The sequence below is a fragment of the Dermacentor silvarum genome, chromosome 2, assembly GCF_013339745.2.
Source record: "Dermacentor silvarum isolate Dsil-2018 chromosome 2, BIME_Dsil_1.4, whole genome shotgun sequence".
Classification (NCBI taxonomy): Eukaryota; Metazoa; Arthropoda; class Arachnida; order Ixodida; family Ixodidae; genus Dermacentor; species Dermacentor silvarum.
This window is the reverse complement of record NC_051155.1, coordinates 261,091,703-261,111,244: the sequence shown is the minus strand read 5'-3', so window position 1 is coordinate 261,111,244 and position 19,542 is coordinate 261,091,703. Positions and strand designations below refer to the sequence as shown.

General features: G+C 48.2%; 1 pseudogene; it reads left to right on the top strand.

Moving 5' to 3' along the window:
• The first annotated feature begins 1,011 nt into the window (after nucleotides 1-1,011).
• Nucleotides 1,012-19,542, top strand: part of LOC119440822 (uncharacterized) — a 40,483-nt pseudogene continuing 21,952 nt past the window's right edge.

Here is a 19,542-nt window from a genome sequence, read left to right as displayed (position 1 = left end):
GATTGACGTGGACAGCACTGGGCGACCTAGCAGAGCTGATAAACTTTCTTGTGGGCACAAATGCCTTGCCTCAGAGCAAATTCACTTTTCGGAAGCTCTGGGCGGGAGACATGCAGGATGTTGCGCAGCATCACTTTTACTTTGAACCATAAACGCATCATGCGAACACAGCAATTCTGCAGAGTGCAGCAGCTGTTGCAGCGTAAGAACAACCCAGTCATTAAAAAATGAAGGGCGCTTCTTCTTCATTCTTAACCTTGCAACGCAACTCAGTCTTATGATTGAACGGACCAAAGAAGAACTACATGAAAATCTTGAAGCACTTCAGCAGCCATCATCAACAATTGCTGATATTACGAGAGGCCAATGCTACAGCAGAATGAGAGAAGAACAGAACCTTCGCCCTGATGACTTGACATTGACAGTAAATACTGATGGCAGCCCTGTATGGAAATCTTCGAAGACGTCAGTGTGGCCCCTGCAACTTATAGTTAATGAACTGCCACCGCATTTGCGATTTAAGCACCCGGTTCTCGCAGGGCTCTGGTTTGGTAGAAAGCACCCAGAAATGCAACTGTTCCTTGAGCAGTTTGTGAATGAAGTAAACAGAACAGGGGTGGTGAAGTGGATTCATAAAGGAGACGTTCATGTGTCAAAGCCTTATGTATTGTGTATCTCCATTGATGCACCTGCAAGGGCGGCTGTGCTGAACATGGTGACTTTCAATGGATATTTTGGTTCTCCATAGTGCCTGATACCAGGAGAACACCGAGAAGGTAAGCAAAATATCTTATATTTCTATCAGTATCTGCAAAATTTCTTTAATATGTGCATATATATAATTTTTTAATTTGAAAGTTTTTTTTGCAGCATATAACACATAGGGTATTTTTATACACATATACAGTTTGTAAAATATTGGTATTTCACATAGACAGAATGTATGGTACAATGTAAACATGCTGATGCATCTTCTAGGTGTAAGTGTCAAAATTTTACTTTGTTACATTAACCTATGTAATTGTTGCGCTCTTTTATGTGCATTAGCGAGCATGCGCTACACAATGGTGTCTCCTGTGGAACAAAGAACTTCAGACCGTGTCAAGAGTGAGATGCATCTGGCAACCAGGTTTAGAGACACCATCAATGGCTTAAAGGGGCCGTCAGCCTTGATGAACTTGAAAGGTAAGTAAGAAGCATGGATGCTCTATTGTTTTCTCCTAATTGTAGTAATAACCGTGTCACATGGACATGTTTCAATGAAACTGCCAACCTCTGTCGAACTCGAATAAGTTGTGATGCTGCCACACGGCACTTCTCAAGTGCTATCAAGAGTTTCACCTGACGGACGAGTGGCACGTTGGTCGTCACACTGAAGCTGCACGAAAAACAAAACAAAAAGCGCTATAATTTATAGTATTATCATTGCACATATAAATTGTCTTTAACGTGACACTTGCAGCTTTCCCTTATAGTTTTTGGAGAATGTTTTTGTACCAGATATTTCTTTTTCATGTTGATTTGATAATGCTGCTAGAGAGGGTGCAACTGCCACTAGAAGGCCTTCAAGATTTTGAGGGAGTTTCGTGGAACTATGTGAACTTGATCGGCTTCTGACTTGATGGCCATTGAATCTGCCCGTATAGCAGCACCCAATTGGCCGATATGTCGAAAGATTGTCTGTTCGATGCCCTTAGAAGTGCGTGTGTGACAGTAGTATAGATTCCTGGGCAGGTATTTTGTAGCGATGTACTCTATACTAGTCTTATCATCCACCGCTCACGGCCGGCTGATGCCGTTGATAACGTGAGCGAACCGTTGCTCTGACCATTGACCAAGCGCCAAAAGGCATTAGCATTGGAAAGGCATCGCTACAAAATACCGGCCCTGGCTTCACAGCTTTGCTACTACTACGCTTTGGGCAGTACAAATAATTCCCTGCTGTACATGTGTCCATAACATAAGCCACATGCCACGAGTTTTAGTGACAATTCTTTGCAACAGGAGGACTGACTGTTGGGCTAGTTGGCTTTGCATTATAATTATGGTAGATTAGCCCTTGTCCATTTTGTTCTTTGTGTCTGTTATTAATTTGCATTGTACCGAAACTATAATCGTCTTCAATTGTCAGAAATATGTGATTCGAGATGAGTAATTTTCTCTGCAAACAATGCATGGCGGTGGCAGACATCGCATCATGTATGATAAATGCTAGAAGCCAATATTTATATTTAAATCTTGCCAATTGACTTTCCATATGGCAATTTTAGGGGCCATGTATTAAGTTTTTGTAGGGTCATGGCAGAAGTTAAGACCTGTGTGCACAGCATAGCTATTTGTTAAAAACTTCACCTGATAACAGTTTCAAGAAAAGCAGGCTCGAAATTGTGAAATCATGAAAGTGAGAAACACACAGGACAAAAATAAAGACACAGCACGAGCACTAGCTTACAACTGAAGTCAAAAGGAAGCTGTCCACCCCCAGTGTACTTCAGCGCACGTGCAAAAACAACCACAATCATTGAAGTTTTGATGGTAGAGGCTGGAAACCAACATGACAGGGAGCTTTTTTTTTTCGAACAATTGCCTACTGTGAACACACTCAAAAAAGCTTATCACCAGCTCAGCAAAAACAATTTTGTTAGTTAATGACACAGATTGTGTACTAATGACTGTGCCCAGCCCTAATCATCACTGCCTCAATTTGATTGCACAAACATTCTACACTGCCCCCAAAAAAATTACCTCCACCACACAGTTCCATCACGCAATCATTCTACACTGCGCTAAAAAAGGAGGCAACATGAGTTCCTCAAGTTGCTCCTTTTTGTGTGGAAGCAAGAAAGAAGCTGTAACCTAAATATGCGGGAAAAAGCATGCATAAAAGTATCTTTTATGTCGCAGCAGTTTTCTAGTTGATCAGACGGGCACTTGTACAAAAGAATATCCGACGGAACATCTAACTTCTTTCAAGGGCTAGATAGGTAGTAATCTTGCCATGGATTGTAGCTAGTGCAAGTGTCATCCTGGAAACATGTTCTCGGATGATCACTTTCGACAATTCCATTGCTTTTGCCTCATTTAGTTCACAGCAAGTTGGATGACTTGAGCAGTTTTAATTAACGAGCCAATCAGAGTGTACTGAAGGTGATGTTTCCGGAAGTGATTGTGCAAGATATGTCCTCAGATTTCAAGGGGTGCCTTGATTGTGTGAAAATATTGTGAGCAGAGTGCCCGGGAAATATTTGAAGCAGTTTTGATACATAAGAAGGCTGCATTGTGCTATGCAAAATCTTGGTGGTCTCATGAAAACTATCTGAAAAGACGGCCTCCTTTCGTGCGGTAAAATATCGCAGATAAGAATCAGCGAGTTAGCAGTGATGTTTATATTGCGATCTAATGGAGCAAGCAAAGGATATGTCGGCATAGAATGGTAATGGAGAAATCGAGGGGAATAAACCAAACATTAAGTTCTGAGGCGACAGAAGTTTTATTTCAAGAAATCCAAATGATACTTGGCTCGCGGAAAAGGTGGCTGCCATTCTGTTCTGATCATTTTCGTGAGAAAGTTTGCCTAAAGCCCCTGGAAGAGAGGTGATGTTTGGAAGAAAAACCGTGGCACCCTTTATGTTTAAGTTGGAAACACGGTGCCAATCAGCATTGCTATCCAGCCTGGGAGAGTGCTTTTCCATGTGCCTGTACGTTGCTCATAGTAACTGTAATAGTGAAACTTAATGGTGTATGTATACTTACCCAAGATACATCTGTTCATTCAGGTCTGGACCTTGTGAACGGATACAGCGTTGAGTATATGCACTGTGTCCTACAAGGTGTTGCAAAGCAGTTGACAGAAACAATCCTAGCAAGTTCAAACTCTGATCAGCGCTTCTATTCTGGTAATGTAACTCTTTCTGTTCCCATTCTTTTTATAATATTTTCATTACATAGCGTAATTACAAGGTGCTTGACTTGTAGAATAAGGTGGATTCACGCAGCAAACAAAATCGCCAATTGAAATTGCCTGGCCATGTGTCATGGGACTTTGCATCATCAGTTTGATGCTTCTGTACCTTGTTTATAATTGTCATGCATACTTCTTAAGTGTCTTTTCAATGGATAATTTTAGTGTGTAAAAGTGCACTTGTCCTGGCTGCGAGCATTTCTTTGATATTTGGCATCACTGTCTTCATTGCCTTTGCATGCATCTGTTGCTATGGGTACAGTGTTTATAAAGCATAGCATCAGCAGCATCGCACACTCTCGAGCTGTGGCACAGCTAAGCTTTGCTTTCATGGACTTTTATTCCTCTTTCTTTCCTCCTCTCTTTCCTATCTTTCATTTCTATGTTTGTCTCCTCCTTTCTGAAGAGTAGGTAGGCGTTGTGCCCCTTCTGGTGGCAGTTGCCAGCCTAGCTCCTCGCTTTCTCTTTCCTGTGTATATGTTTACAAATCAAATAATAATAACATTATTCCTAATCAAGTTGCTTTCCTAGTTTTCTTGCACTTGTCTGCATTCACGCTTTTCTCTTCCAGAAAGTGGCAATGGTTAGTGTATCATCACGTGTGTGTCACTCTACCTTGTTAAATATCCACTCGATCTGGACTGCCGTGTTCGCTTGTACGTGCAACTCCTGTAGAAAACATTCAAAAGAATAGAACCTAAAATGCCAGCACAGTTGCTTAGTTTCAGGGCCATAGCCAGAGGGTGGCACACCGGGCATGTGCACCCCCCTCCCCCGTAAAAAAAATCTGATTTAGTATGGGGCCTGCTCAGATACCCTTCCTCCCCCTCTCCCATGAAGTTGTTGCCCCGCTCTCAAAAAAAAGAAAATATATATGTGTATATATTGTTACGGGGAGATTTACAGAAAAGGGGGTTTATTCACGCTATGTACTAGGAGACTAAATGTTGGCCAACAACAACAAAGATGGCGATCCACAGTTTCACCTCTTCCTCGTCTCTTCGGCTCTATGCTTCAGCATCTTTGTCTGCCGGACAACTGGCTCATAACACTACCCTCCGGCGGCGAAAGCACCGACTTGCACTCCCACGCTCCTGATCCTTCCCTCCGCCTCTTTGTACTCCAAAACGACACGTTATATCGTCGCAGTTTACTCCCTGACGGTCCTGACCTGTTGTTAGTCATCCCGGCTCACCTCCGTTCCACTGTCCTGGAGCAGCTCCACGACGCACCAACGGCGGGACATCTTGGCGTGTCACGCACATACGACCGCGCGCGCCGCTGTTTCTATTGGCCTGGGATGTCCCGCTCAGTGCGCCGTTACGTGGGCTCATGCGACCTTTGTCAGCGCCGAAACAAGTTGACTCTGCCGCCTGCAGGAACTCTTTGGGAAGCCACTTGGCCGCCAGCGAGCCGCCAAGAAGGAACTTTCGTGCCGGGCCCAAACATCGACTGAACCGTACGTTGTGTACATTCAAGATGTATTAGCACTCTGTCGGCGGGTCGATGACAAGATGCTCGAAGCTGACAAGGTCAGCCACATTCTTAAAGGCATCGCAGACGACGCCTTTAATTTACTCGTGTACAAGGACTGCTCGACGGTCGACGACATTATAAGAGAGTGCCGACGCTTTGAAGAAGCAAAGAGCCGTCGTGTCTCACAACAATTCGTTCGGCTCCCTAATACCGCCGCTAGCTCATCGTGTGAAGACGTCCAGCCGCCTGGTACCGAAAACTTGCTGCGTCTTGTCCGGCGTGAGATTGAGGCTGCGTCTCCGTCGGTTCCCCCGATACGTTCTTACGACGAGTCCCGCCCGGCAGTATCTCTGATTCAAGCTGTCGTACGCGAAAAGCTGGCGAACGCAGGCATCCGTCCGATCTGTTCTGTAAGTAGCCCTACGGTCGGCAATTTCTTTCGACCTCCCCGCCCACAATCGACCTACCTCCGATACCGCGACCCAAACCAGTGGCGCACACATGACGACAAGCCCATATGCTTTAATTGCAATGGAGTTGGTCATATTTCCCGTCATTGTCGCTATCGTCAGATTTCGTCTCCTCGTCCCGCGTACGCTTACCGCCCAGAAGACAGCCGGTTCTCGCCTTTTCATGCCCGCAATGACCTGCCGCACTGTGATGTTGCTGCTCCGACTCCACACTACGATCGCCGCTCGCCGTCCCCACAGAACCGGCGTTCTCGCTCACCGATTGCCCGTCGCTCACCGTCGCCATACCCCCGCCGTCCCTCTTCGGAAAACTGACCGGTGCAGCTCCCAGAGGTGATGCTGCATTGACCAACTGACCTGGAAATCCTCTGTTGACCCTGACCACCCGACAAAACCTTTTGGACATAGAAGTGAACGGCGTGCCTGTTTCGACGCTCATAGACAAGGGGGCGCAATTATCGGTTATGAGCGCTCGCCTTTCTCGTCGTCTCCGCAAGGTTCTGACGCCCGCGGCGTCGCCTGTCGTTCGTGTAGCCGACGGCGGCACATCTTGCGTCGTTGGGATGTGCACTGCGCGTGTGAGCTTCGCCAGTCACCAGACCTCAGTTCTATTCGCCGTTCTGCAGCAGTGTCCACATGAAGTCATCCTCGGCCACGACTTCCTGAGTACCCATTCTGCCCTCATCGACTGCTCTTCTGGCCTTCTCCAGTTGGAACTTCCTTTTGTACCCCGCACCTCCACCAAGATGTTACGGGGAGATTTACAGAAAAGGGGGTTTATTCACACTATGTACAAGGAGACTAAATGTTGGCCAACAACAACAAAGATGGCGATCCACAGTTTCACCTCTTCCTCGTCTCTTCGGCTCTATGCTTCAGCATCTTTGTCTGCCGGACAACTGGCTCATAACAATATATTCCGGCTACACCGCTGCTTAGCCTTAACATCCACACTAGCACTTCTGCAATCAATGACTTGTCTTTTAGTTTTTTATCTATGTTTCCAACCGATTCTCTCTTCGCCAAAGTCAAGACATCTAATGTGCAAAGGATTTTTAACTGAAATGACCCGTGTGTTTTATTATGTCCTTGGAATCAAATATTCCACTTCCTTATAACAATTTTTATCCATGTAATGCTGTTTATTTTGATCTGTTTTCAGCAGTTCATCCACTTGCTAACCGAGATTTATCGGGTCACACCGATAAAAATATATTAAGTTTGATGGCATTGTCTTTTATAGGCGCACCATCAGCACTTTCCCGAATAGATGCACGGCTGTTGTCCATCAAGCCACCTCACTGCATTAGAAGGCTGCCACGGTCTGTTCAAGAAAGAAGCCATTGGAAGGCATCTGAATGGAGAAACTGGCTCCTTTTCCATGTTTGCCTTGCCTTAACGACTTTCTGCATCAAGAGTACTGGAGGCACCTTTCTAAGCTTTGTGAGGGTATATATATATCCTGCTTCAAGAGAAACTCACTGTTCTTGAAATTGACAAAGCCGGTAAGGTTCGGAAAGAAGTGCCAGCTAGCACAAGCATGCTAGCCAAATTTGAAGTCAAAACCCTATGTGAGCTTATGGTAATGCTCGCAGATACTCCATGCTGTACACAGACTATTAGTCCACCATTTGTACCGCAGTGAGCTGACCTGTTGAATTTTGCAACGCTCGTATGGCCAAAAGCGTGTCCACATAGCAGGGATCTGGAAGGTGAACATGGCAGATAAGATAAAACGTGCTAGCCACTGCTTTATTCAGAGTTAGCGGAGTGAACATGTACAGGTACCTGATGAGGTAAGCCTTCTTACACTGATGAAAACTGAAGACAACGAAGAGGAGAGAACGCGTGAGGCGAAGGCTCGCGCTAGCGCCATCTTTGACCAGTTGGTTGAATAAACCGCAACCGGCGGACGCGCAGTCGCTTCGTTCCTTACATTTATGGTGCCGTGAAACCCGGGAGACGACTGGCGTCCTGCGCCGACGATGGATCGACTGCGACGCAGCAGATGCGTACTTCGAGCCGCGGCTACAAGGCTCATCTCGTGCGCTACCGAAGCGCTACAAGCCGAGCATCCTTCGCCATCCGACCTGCAAATTATTTTGGATGACCTGCAGGACAAGGACTCGGCGCTAGCAGCGCTCAATGAGACGATTGCAGACCTCATGGACGACGGTGACGAGTATGAGGCGGAAGCCACCGTCGCTCTGGAATACCACGACAAGATCCTCAACACCATGAGCTGGGTCCGCTTCATTCTGAATTCTGCTGCAAGAGCCGGAGACAGCGCCACACAGAGCGTTCTGAGCGACACCGCCACCCAAGGCGTCTCCACTCAAGCAAGTTCCCGAGCACCATTACACCGAGCTGCCCTACCGAAACTACAGGTACCCGTTTTCTCCGGTGAACTTCGCGAGTGGCAGGGCTTCTGGGAACATTTCGAGGCCACGATCCATAACAACCGCGAGCCGTCCGACATCGAGAACTTTTTGTACTTAAGATCCTACTTAACCGGCACAGCGAATCGTGCAATTGACGTTGTGCGTCTGGCGGAAGCAAACTACGCTGTAGCAGTGAAAATCCTCCGAGAGAGGTTCGGCCGTCATACCGCCCTCGTTGACGACCACATCGACTGTTTATTGGCCATCGCGCCCATTGATCGCTCTTCTCAAGTATCGCAGCTGCGGGAACTCTACGAAGAGGTGCACTTTCGTACAAGCTGCGTCGACGGCCTCGGCGTCCCAGCGTCAGAATACGCGGTCATCCTTCATCGCGTTCTTATGCGATCGCTTCCCGAAGATATCGCTATTCTCTACCGTAAACACATGAAGGAGATTGAGCCCGATGACGGGATTACTCCGAGGACGCGGCAAGAAGAGGTGCGAAAGGTCATGATGTTCCTGCAGGTGCAAGTCGAGAGCAGAGAAGAGAGCCAGGCCTCCCGTTCAAGGTGCCTACCGAAAACTACCTCCGCGAAACAAGGGCGATGCCGACCTTGTCTACCACCGCCGGTACCGTCAGCATCAGCCTTGGCCGAAGGATCGCCATCGAACGAGCATCCCTGCTGTGTACTGTGCGATAACCGTCACCACACCATAAAGGACTGCCACGCCACATAGTCAGCCCACGAGATCAGACGTCGGCTTGCTGGAAAGAACTGTTGTTTTAAATGCGGCAGAGAGGGCCATGTAGCACGAATGTGCCGCAACGCCGCGTGGCTCAAGTGCAAGTTATGCTATAAACGTCACCTTTCTGTATTTTGCACCATATGGAACCAAGATCACAACTGCCCGTCTCCGGAGACCAGTGGTCCACTTGTCAACCATGATCCAACGAAAAGTGTCAAGCCGCCAGTGACAAGTGCTCCAGCTAATAGTGACACGTCTGCACCTGTCTTGATGCAAACGGCCACAGTTTGGGCGTCCGGAAAACACAATTCCGTGTTAGTTTGACTACTGCTTGACACCGGCAGCCAGAGAAGCTTTATTCGACGCGACCTGTCCAAAAGGCTCGACCTGCCTTCCCTCGGGACAGAAGACCTCTCTCTCTCTGGACATTTGGCACTCTAAGTGTTCCCGCCCTTACAGCTGTCGAAGCGTCAAGCTCGAACTTCATAGTCGGTTCGACTCCCGCAACGTCACCGTCGACGCGTTGGAGGTACCGGAAATCTGCACCGTGAAGGCTCCAGCCATCGGACAAGATCTCCTCGCACAGTTGCGTGAACGCAAGATGCTTGTTGCAGATGAGAATCGACTTGGCGATCGGCCGATACCGACAATCAGTGTCCTTATAGGGTCAGATTACTATTGGCGCATAGTGACCGGAAGAATAGAACGTCTAAGCAGCGATATATGCGCAGTTGAGACGGTCTTCGGTTGGCTCGTGCAAGGCGTTTACCCAGTAAGGCCCGCCAATGCCTTGCCTAAGTGGAACTGCAGCGCATCTGCCCTATTCCTTGCGTGTGAGCGGAATGGGCAAGCCGAACGTGACATTGCTGACCCGACGGAGATGTGGCGACTCGATGCAATAGGGATAACCGACCCTCAGGATACCGCTGGTGTTTGTGACCAAACGGCAGTGACTCAGTTCACACAGTACGTGCACAAGGAAGCTGGACGTTACGTGGTTCCTCTCATGATAAGGCACCAGGGAAGACTGACTAGCCCCAATCGAAGTGTCGCCGAAAACAGGCTCAGACTCCAGCTTCAGCGCTTCGAAGGACAACAGGAGCTACTCGACGAGTATGACCGCACCATCAGTGAGTACTTCAACGAAGGTCACGCCGAACGTGTCGACACCTCTCGAGAACCCGAAGCGACGGTTTACTACCTTCCGCACCATGCAGTCATCCGTCGGGAAGCTATCACTACGAAGATACGCGTAGTGTTTGATGCCTCTTCCCATGAACGTGGCCCGCAGGGGCGTCTGCGTAAGCAGGCGTTTGGTGCGTTGCGACACCACGTACCCGAGCACATGAGGGTTGGACCCTCCCGCGTGTAGCCGTGCGCGGCTTAGCCGTGTCCGGGGAAAAGGGGATCCTGGGGGTTGAGCCGATGCCGGGTGTTTGGACCTCTACGGCCCCTCGGCGGAGGCAACACACCTCTTTGGCCTCTGCTTCACGTAGACGGCACCCCCGGACTGACCCACCCGGGGGAAACCGGTGGTCGCCTTTTCCTGTCCCCCTCTCCAACCTTTTGCTTTCCTATCTCCTTTCTTTTACTCTCCTATCATCTCTTCTTTTCCGTCACTTCCTAATTTTCACAGGCGGCTTGGGTTAACCTTGTGTATGTGCCCTCCCTTGGGTATAATATATTAGGTTATAGTGGCAATGTACGGTTGGCGCCTGCAGCCTTACGCGTTAAGTGCTGCAGCGTCCCCTAGTTGGGCTCCGTGGTGGGTGGCCGCCATTGCTGCCGAAATAAACCAAACCAGTATGGGAACGCCTGCATTTCCCCGTTTACTTGATCGTCACCCTCACAAGAGGGGACGCACCGAAGAACTATTAAGCTTATTCAGACCAAGAGAAATTTTCCCCCGTTACCAAGTAGTTCACAGTGAGAAGACCGAAAAACCAGCAAGAACCGTATCCCCTTTTCTAGTCGCAAAAGGCTTGACTGACGCCCTTGGCCCAGGTTACAAAGTCACCAAAATGGCGAGCGGGGACCTCCTGCTTGAGATCCGTGATAAAGAGCAGCACAATAAACTCAACAAGCTTGTGGCATTTGGAGACATTCCTGTTACCGTTTCACCTCACCGTTCTATGAATACAGCACGCGGAGTAGTTTCTGATGCAGATCTCATTGACTTGTCCGAAACCGAACTATTGGAGGGCTGGAAAGAGCAAAATGTAACCAACGTACAGCGTATCATTATCCGACGAGACAATAAAGAAATTCCTACAAAACACCTGATCCTGACCTTTGCCACTTGCGATCTGCCACAAACAATAGAAACCGGATACACTAAGATAGCTGTCAGACCATACATACCTAATCCAAGACGATGTTTCCAATGTCAAAGATTTGGCCACGGCTCGCAGAGCTGTCGTGGTAGACTTACATGCGCGAAATGTGGAGTCCAAGGTCACGCCTCAGATAACTGCGAAGCGACACCACACTGTGTAAACTGTGATGGTGAGCATCCAGCTTACTCCAGATCCTGTCCTAACTGGAAAAAAGAAAACGAAATTATCACTCTCAAAGTGCGCGAGAACATATCGTTCAGGGAAGCACGTAAAAGGTGCTCACCATTCCACACTACCACATATGCTGATGCGGCGCGTCAAGGGGCATCGTCGCAGCGGCTACTGCCACCTGCCCAGCTCGCGCGCAGCGAGCTGTCGCTTGTGGCTCCTGCCCCCAGGGTGGAAGGAGCTAAGTCTACTCCACCCAACCAGCGAACAGGCCCGGTTACCCTAGGGTTGCCGGCACCACAACAGTCCTCGGTGGCAGCCTGCGCTTCGCGTAGCGAACCCGCAGGCCCGCCAGCAGCTCCCACGGTGGGTGCAGTCAAGGCTGCCTCACCCTCACCGGCCCCTGCTGGTGCTGGCAACAGCCGGCGCAGCTCAGGCCCAAAGGCAGCCCCATCGACATCCGGGCTGGTGGGCGCAAATGTCTCGTCCTTCGCGGCGAGACTTTCTCGTGAAACTTCTCGCTCGCAAGAGCGCGTGTCCGGCGCCTCACAAGAGGCAATGGACACCACACCCACCCCGACGGCGCACCAAGCGCCTAAGGAGCGGCGAGGTTCCCTCGACCGCTTCAGAAAAGACAAATCCCGCGTTACAGGGCCTGGAAAGGGCTCTGTAATCTAATGCAACACTTCCTTTTTGTTTTTAGTACACACAGCACCCATTTACTTTCAGTATGGCCACACAAATTATACAATGGAACATCAGAGGCCTTCTTAGGAACCTCGATGATGTGCAAGAACTTCTCCACAAACACAATCCAAAAGTGCTGTGTGTACAGGAAACTCATTTAAAATCGACACATACAAACTTTCTTCGACAGTATGTTACGTTTCGTAAAGATCGCGATGCCCCGCAGGGGCGTCTGCGTAAGCAGGCGTTTGGTGTGTTGCGACACCACGTACCCGAGCACATGAGGGTCGGACCCTCCCGCGTCTAACCGTGCGTGGCTTAGCCGTGTTCGGGGAAAAGGGGATCCTGGGAGTTGAGCCGAAGCCGGGTGTTTGGACCTTTATGGCCCCTCGGCAGAGGCAACACACTCCTTTGGCCTCTGCTTCACGTAGACGGCACCCCCGGACTGACCCACCCGGGGGAAATCGGTGGTCGCCTTTTCCTATCCCCCTCTCTGCCCTTTTTCTTTCCTATCTCCTTTCTTTACTGTCCTGTCTCCTATTCTCTTCTGTTACTTCCACGTTTTCATAGGCGGCTCGGGTTAACCTTGTGTATGTGCCCTCTCTTGGGTATCTTATATTGGGTTATAGCAGCAATGCACGGCTGGCGTCTGCAGCCTTACACCTTAAGTGCTGCAGCGTCCCCTAGTTGGGCTCCGTGGTGGGTGGCCGCCATTGCCGCCGAAATAAACCGAAATAATATGGGAACACCTGCATTTCCCCGTCTACTTGATCGTCACCCTCACAAGAGGGGGCGCACCGATGAAATATTAAACCTATTCAGACCGAAAGAAATTTTTCCCCGATACCAAGTTGTGCACAGTGAGAAAACTGAAAAACCAGCTCGAACCGTATCCCCTTTTCTTGTTGCGAAAGGCTTGACTGACGCCCTTGGCCCAGGTTACAAGGTCACCAAAATGGCGAGCGGGGACCTCCTGCTTGAGATCCGTGACAAAGCGCAGCACAATAAATTGAACAACCTTGTGGCATTTGGAGACATACCTGTTACCGTCTCACCTCATCGGTCTATGAACACAGCACGTGGAGTAGTGTCTGATGCAGATCTAATCGACTTGTCCGAAACCGAACTATTGGAAGGCTGGAAAGAACAAAACGTAACAAACGTACAGCGCATCATTATCAGAAGAGAAAATAAGGAAATTCCCACTAAACACCTGATCCTGACTTTTGCCACTTGCGATCTGCCAGAAACCATAGAAACCGGATACACAAAGTTAGCTGTCAGGCCATACATCCCCAATCCCAGAAGATGCTTCCAATGTCAAAGATTTGGCCACGGCTCGCAGAGCTGCCGTGGTAGACTAACATGTGCGAAATGTGGAACGCAAGGTCATTCCTCAGACAACTGTGAAGCGGCACCTCACTGTGTAAACTGTGATGGTGAGCATCCAGCTTACTCCCGGTCTTGTCCGAATTGGAAAAAAGAAAAAGAAATTATCACTCTCAAAGTTCGTGAGAACATCTCCTTCAAGGAAGCACGTAAAAGGTGCTTGCCATTCCACAGCACAACATATGCCGAGGCGACGCGTCAGGGGGCAACGTCGCACCGGCTTCCGCCACCTGCCCGGCCCGCGCGCAGCGAGCCGCCGGCTGTGGCAGCCGCCCCTATGGTGGGAGCAGCCAAGGCTGCCTTGCCATCACCGAACTTGGCCACACCAGTGGCCCCTGCTAGCTCTGGCAGCAGCCAGGATAGCACGGAGGCTAAGGAGGTACCGTCAACCTCCGCACTGGTGGGGACAAAGGCTTCGTCTTCCGAGGCGAAGCCAAACCGACGCACACATCGCTCGTTAGAGCGAGTGTCCAACGCCTCGCAAGAGGCAATGGACACAACTTCTCAGACGGCACATGGAGTGCCTAGGGAGCGGCGACTCTCCCAAGAACGCTCCAAAAAAGACAAGACACCAGTTACAGCGCCTGTAAAAGGCTCTGTAAAATAGGCTGTACACACCCCTTGAAACACACAGCACCTTTTATTTTCCTTCAACATGAATAAAATAATGCAGTGGAATGTTAGGGGATTAATCCACAACCTAGACGATATCCAAGAACTTCTCAGTAAATTTAATCCAAAGGTGCTGTGTGTTCAAGAAACACATCTAAACTCCAGAAACACCAACTTCCTACGTCAGAATATTGTTTTCCGAAAAGATCGCGAGGATTCTGCCGCATCATCTGGTGGTGTGGCCATCATACTCGACAGAAGTGTAGCCTGTCAGCAACTTCCACTTAATACGGCACTTGAGGCGGTAGCCGTTCGTGCTGTACTTCTGGGTAAACTCGTTACTATTTGCTCGCTCTACATACCCCCACATTATCCTTTACACAAACATGAATTTCAGTCACTAATAGATGAATTACCAGAACCTTACCTAGTTCTTGGCGATTTCAATGCACACAGCAGCTTGTGGGGCGACACGCGTATCGATGCGCGAGGACGCCTAATCGAACAATTTCTTTTCTCCTCTGGTGCGTGTCTCCTGAATAAGAAGGAACCCACCTACTACAATCTCGCAAACAAAACGTTTTCTTCCATTGATCTCAGTGTAGCTTCCCCGTCTATATTTGCTGAACTTAAATGGGAAGTTATAAAAAATCCTTACGGGAGTGACCACTTCCCGATACTGCTGAGATCACCACTACAAAACGAACCTCCACCACAGGCACCCCGCTGGAAGTTGGATATGGCAGATTGGGAGAAATTCCAAAGTCTTACAAGTAGTATCTCGTGGTCTGAAATATCTTCGCTGGGAATTGATGCTGCTGTCGAATATTTTACATGTTTTATAATTGATGCCGCTTCTGAATGTATACCTGAAATAAGTGGTGAGACATGCAAACGCCGTCTCCCATGGTGGAACGAGGAATGTCGGAACGCTCGTAGGAAACAGAACAAAGCGTGGGGGTTGCTACGCGACTCCCCAACTGCGGAGAATCTTGTCAATTTTAAGAAGATAAAATCGCAGGGGAGAAGAACACGTCGACAGGCCAGGAGAGAGAGTTGGGAGAAGTTTTTATCAGGCATCAACTCGTATACAGACGAGGGCAGAGTCTGGAAGAAAGTTAATAAGATAAAAGGGCTACAAACTTATTCACTCCCGTTGGTAAACACACAAGGCGACAGTCTGGAAGACCAAGCTAACTCCCTGGGAGCACATTTTGAACATGTGGCAAGCTCATCCCATTATTCGCCAACATTTAAAAGACACAAGGCTAACATAGAAAAACAGAAAATAGAAAGAAAATGCACCGGAGACGAGGCATACAACCAGCCATTTTGCATCGCTGAGCTCTATGCGTCGCTTAGTTGTTGCAACAAGTCTGCCCCAGGCACTGATCGCATAGTTTATCAAATGCTAAAACACCTTCCCCATGAAACAAAGAAAACTCTCCTCTGCCTTTACAATGCTATATGGTCCTCCGGCAAGATCCCCGCCGCCTGGAAAGAGGCCATTGTCGTCCCTATACTGAAGCAGGGCAAGGACCCATCGTCTGTTTCGAGCTACCGGCCTATAGCACTAACAAGCTGTCTCTGCAAACTGTTCGAAAAATTGATAAACCGCCGACTAATACATTTCCTCGAATCAAACAAACTGCTTGACCCGTACCAATGCGGGTTTCGAGAAGGTCGATCCACCGCCGACCACTTGATACGTATTGAAACGCAAATTCGTGAAGCTTTTGTCCATAAGCAGTTCTTTCTGTCTGTATTCCTTGATATGGAAAAAGCCTACGACACCACGTGGCGGTTTGGAATACTAAGAGACCTCTCACACGTTGGTATACGTGGTAACATGTTAAATGTCATAGAAAGTTATTTATCTAATCGCACATTCCGTGTTCGTGTGGGAAATGCTGTATCAAGACCATTTGTGCAGGAAACTGGAGTGCCACAGGGCGGGGTGCTGAGTTGCACTCTCTTTATCGTAAAAATGAGTTCTTTGCGTCTGTATATCCCAAGAAACATGTTTTATTCTGCATACGTCGATGATGTACAGATAGGTTTCGCCTCGTGCAATCTCGCAGTCTGTGAGCGGCAGATTCAGCTTGGTCTGAACAAAGTGTCTAAGTGGGCAGACGAGAATGGATTTAGCCTTAACCCACAAAAGACCACCTGCGTCCTGTTCTCCAGGAAGAGGGGTCTGCACCCCGATCCTGACATTGAGTTGCAGGGACAACGTGTGGCCGTAAAAACAGAACACAAATTTTTAGGTGTGATTCTAGATACGAAACTTACATTTGTGGCACACATACAGTATATAAGGAACAAGTGCATGAAAACAATGAATATTCTAAAAGTTTTGTCACGCACCGTTTGGGGTAGTGACACAAAGTGCCTTTTAAATCTGTATAAGAGCCTCATACTCACACGACTAGATTACGGCGCCATAGTGTACCATTCCGCTACGCCAAGCGCCCTAAAGATGCTGGATCCTGTACACCATCTAGGCATCCGCCTAGCCACTGGTGCCTTCAGGACAAGTCCTGTGTCAAGCTTGTACGTAGAAGCGGACGTGTGGTCGCTTGACATGCAACGTTCATACTTAAGCCTTACCTATTTCCTGAAAGTAAATTCGAACTCGGAACATCCGTCCTTCTCAATCATAAATGATATGACCAGTGCCACACTCTTTAATAACCGGCCGACAGTAAGAGAATCCTTCTCACTACGTATAAGAAAAATTAGCGCAGAAATGGATATCCCACTACTTGAAAATAATTTGATGGCCCCAGCAAATCCAGTGCCACCGTGGCAGTGGCAACTCATAGAGTGTGATACTTCGTTTGTAGAGGTCACAAAAGACGCTCCAGAGGTACATATCCAGATGCATTTTCTAGAAATCCAGTTCAAGTACTCGTCCTGCACTCAGTTTTACACTGACGCTTCCAAGTCACATGCAGGAGTTTCTTATGCAGTAGTCGGCCCATCGTTCTCCGAGTCCGATGTACTGCACCCGGAAACAAGCATTTTTACGGCTGAAGCCTATGCACTTTTATCAGCCGTGAAGAATATAGGCAAGTCAAAACTCAAACGATCAATAATATTTACAGACTCCCTAAGCGTTGTGAAAGCTATCATGACTCTACATAGACACAAAAACCCTGTACTCATTGAACTGTATTCTGCTCTGTGCAAAGCATACATGTCTAACCAGCATATTATTTTGTGCTGGGTGCCTGGCCATAGAGGCATCGAGGGCAATGTTCTGGCTGATCAAATGGCCTCATCAACTACATCGCGAGCCCTTAACCCTACCGCTTCTATCCCTGCCGCAGACCTCAAGCCCTACTTGAGAAAGAAACTTCGAAGCCATTGGCAGCGCTTGTGGGATGCCGAAACCAACAATAAGCTCCACTTAGTTAAGCCACAGATAGGTCCCTGGCATCCCGTTACGAAAATACGAAGAACTAATGTCCTATTCTCTCGTTTGAGAATAGGACATACATACGGCACCCACAATTTTCTTTTAACTGGAAATGACCCACCAACCTGTGGTAGATGTGGAGAGAGGCTTACCGTGCTTCACGCCCTCGTGGAGTGCAGGGAAGCCGAAACAGAGAGAAAAAGGCACTTTCCTCTAGCGTACCGGTACTGTCTCCCTCTCCATCCCGCTATGTTTCTGGGTGACAAACCCCTCTTTAACACCAAAGCTGTCCTGGGCTTTCTTAGCGATGTTATATTGCATGTTATTTGCCCAATAGTTTCATAGCGCATCCTCTCTCCAGAGGATGCCGCTGCGATAGTAGTTTTGTATAGCACGAGTCTCCAGGCCCTTGCATTATTTCAAAGGGCCTGTCAAGGCAGTAGTGCTGTTTGAAAAGACTTATCAGTGATAAATTCTCATTTATCATGATTATCTTGCAAATTGTTCTTTCGTCTCATAGTGCACCTCATTAGCCATTGCCATAATTTTATTACATATATATTTTACGCATTTTACAGCGATTGTTTTTAGGCCCTTTTACAGCCACGACACATCTATCTTTCGCAATTCATTGCTCCATTGTCAACCTATTAACACTGGCCTGGCGCTCTTTGGCCATACCTGGCCCTTGCGCCATTAAACACCATTCATCATCATCATCAAAGATCGCGATGATGGTCTCGCATCATCAGGCGGTGTTGCCATTATGACTCACAAAAGCATAGCATGTCAACGTTTGCAGCTGCAAACACCCCTTGAAGCAGTGGCAGTTCGACTGGTTCTCCTTAACAAACTCATCACCATTTGCTCGCTATACATACCCCCACATTACCGCTTACACAAACACGAATTTCAGTCCTTGATAGACGAATTGCCCGAGCCCTATCTTGTTCTTGGCGATCTCAATGCACACAACAGTCTGTGGGGCGACGCTCGCATCGATGCGCGAGGCCGTCTAATTCAAGATTTTCTTTTCTCATCCGGTGCTTGTCTGCTTAACAAAAAAGAACGGACATATTATTGTCTTGCAAACAAAACCTTTTCCTCTATAGACCTCAGCATAGCTTCTCCATCCATATTATCTGAACTTGAATGGGAAGTTATAAAAAACCCTTACGGGAGCGACCATTTCCCAATACTGCTGAGAGCGCCAAGACAATACGAGTCTCCACCACATGCTCCCCGGTGGAAGGTCAATGCAGCGGACTGGGAAAAATTCCAAACACTTACCAGTAAGCTCTCGTGGGCTGACATTTCATCGCTCGGAATTGACGGTGCCATCGCGTATTTTACAAATTTCATAATAGATGCAGCTTCTAAGTGTATTTCCCAAACAAGTGGTCTTTCTAGCAAACGCCGTGTTCCGTGGTGGAATGAACAATGCCGGAACGCACGTAGGCAGCAGAACAGAGCATGGAGGCAGCTTCGCAATTATCCTACTGCTGAAAACCTTGTCAGTTTCAAGAAAATCAAGTCCCAAGGTAGGAGAACACGCAGACAAGCCAGGAGAGACAGCTGGCAAACATTTTTATCAAGTATCAACTCGTCCACGGATGAGGCCATGGTTTGGAACAGGGTGAATAGAGTAAGAGGACGACAAACACATCCGCCTCCCCTGGTAGACAGACAGGGAGACAGCCTGGAGGACCAAGCGAACCATCTGGGTGCACATTTTGAACATGTTTCCAGTTCGTCACACTATTCTCCAGCGTTTAAAAGATACAAATCAGAATAGAAAAACAAAAACTGGACCGAAAGAGCACCGGAAACGAACCATATAACCTACCTTTCTCCCTAGCAGAGCTGCATGCATCACTCACCTGTTGCAACCAAT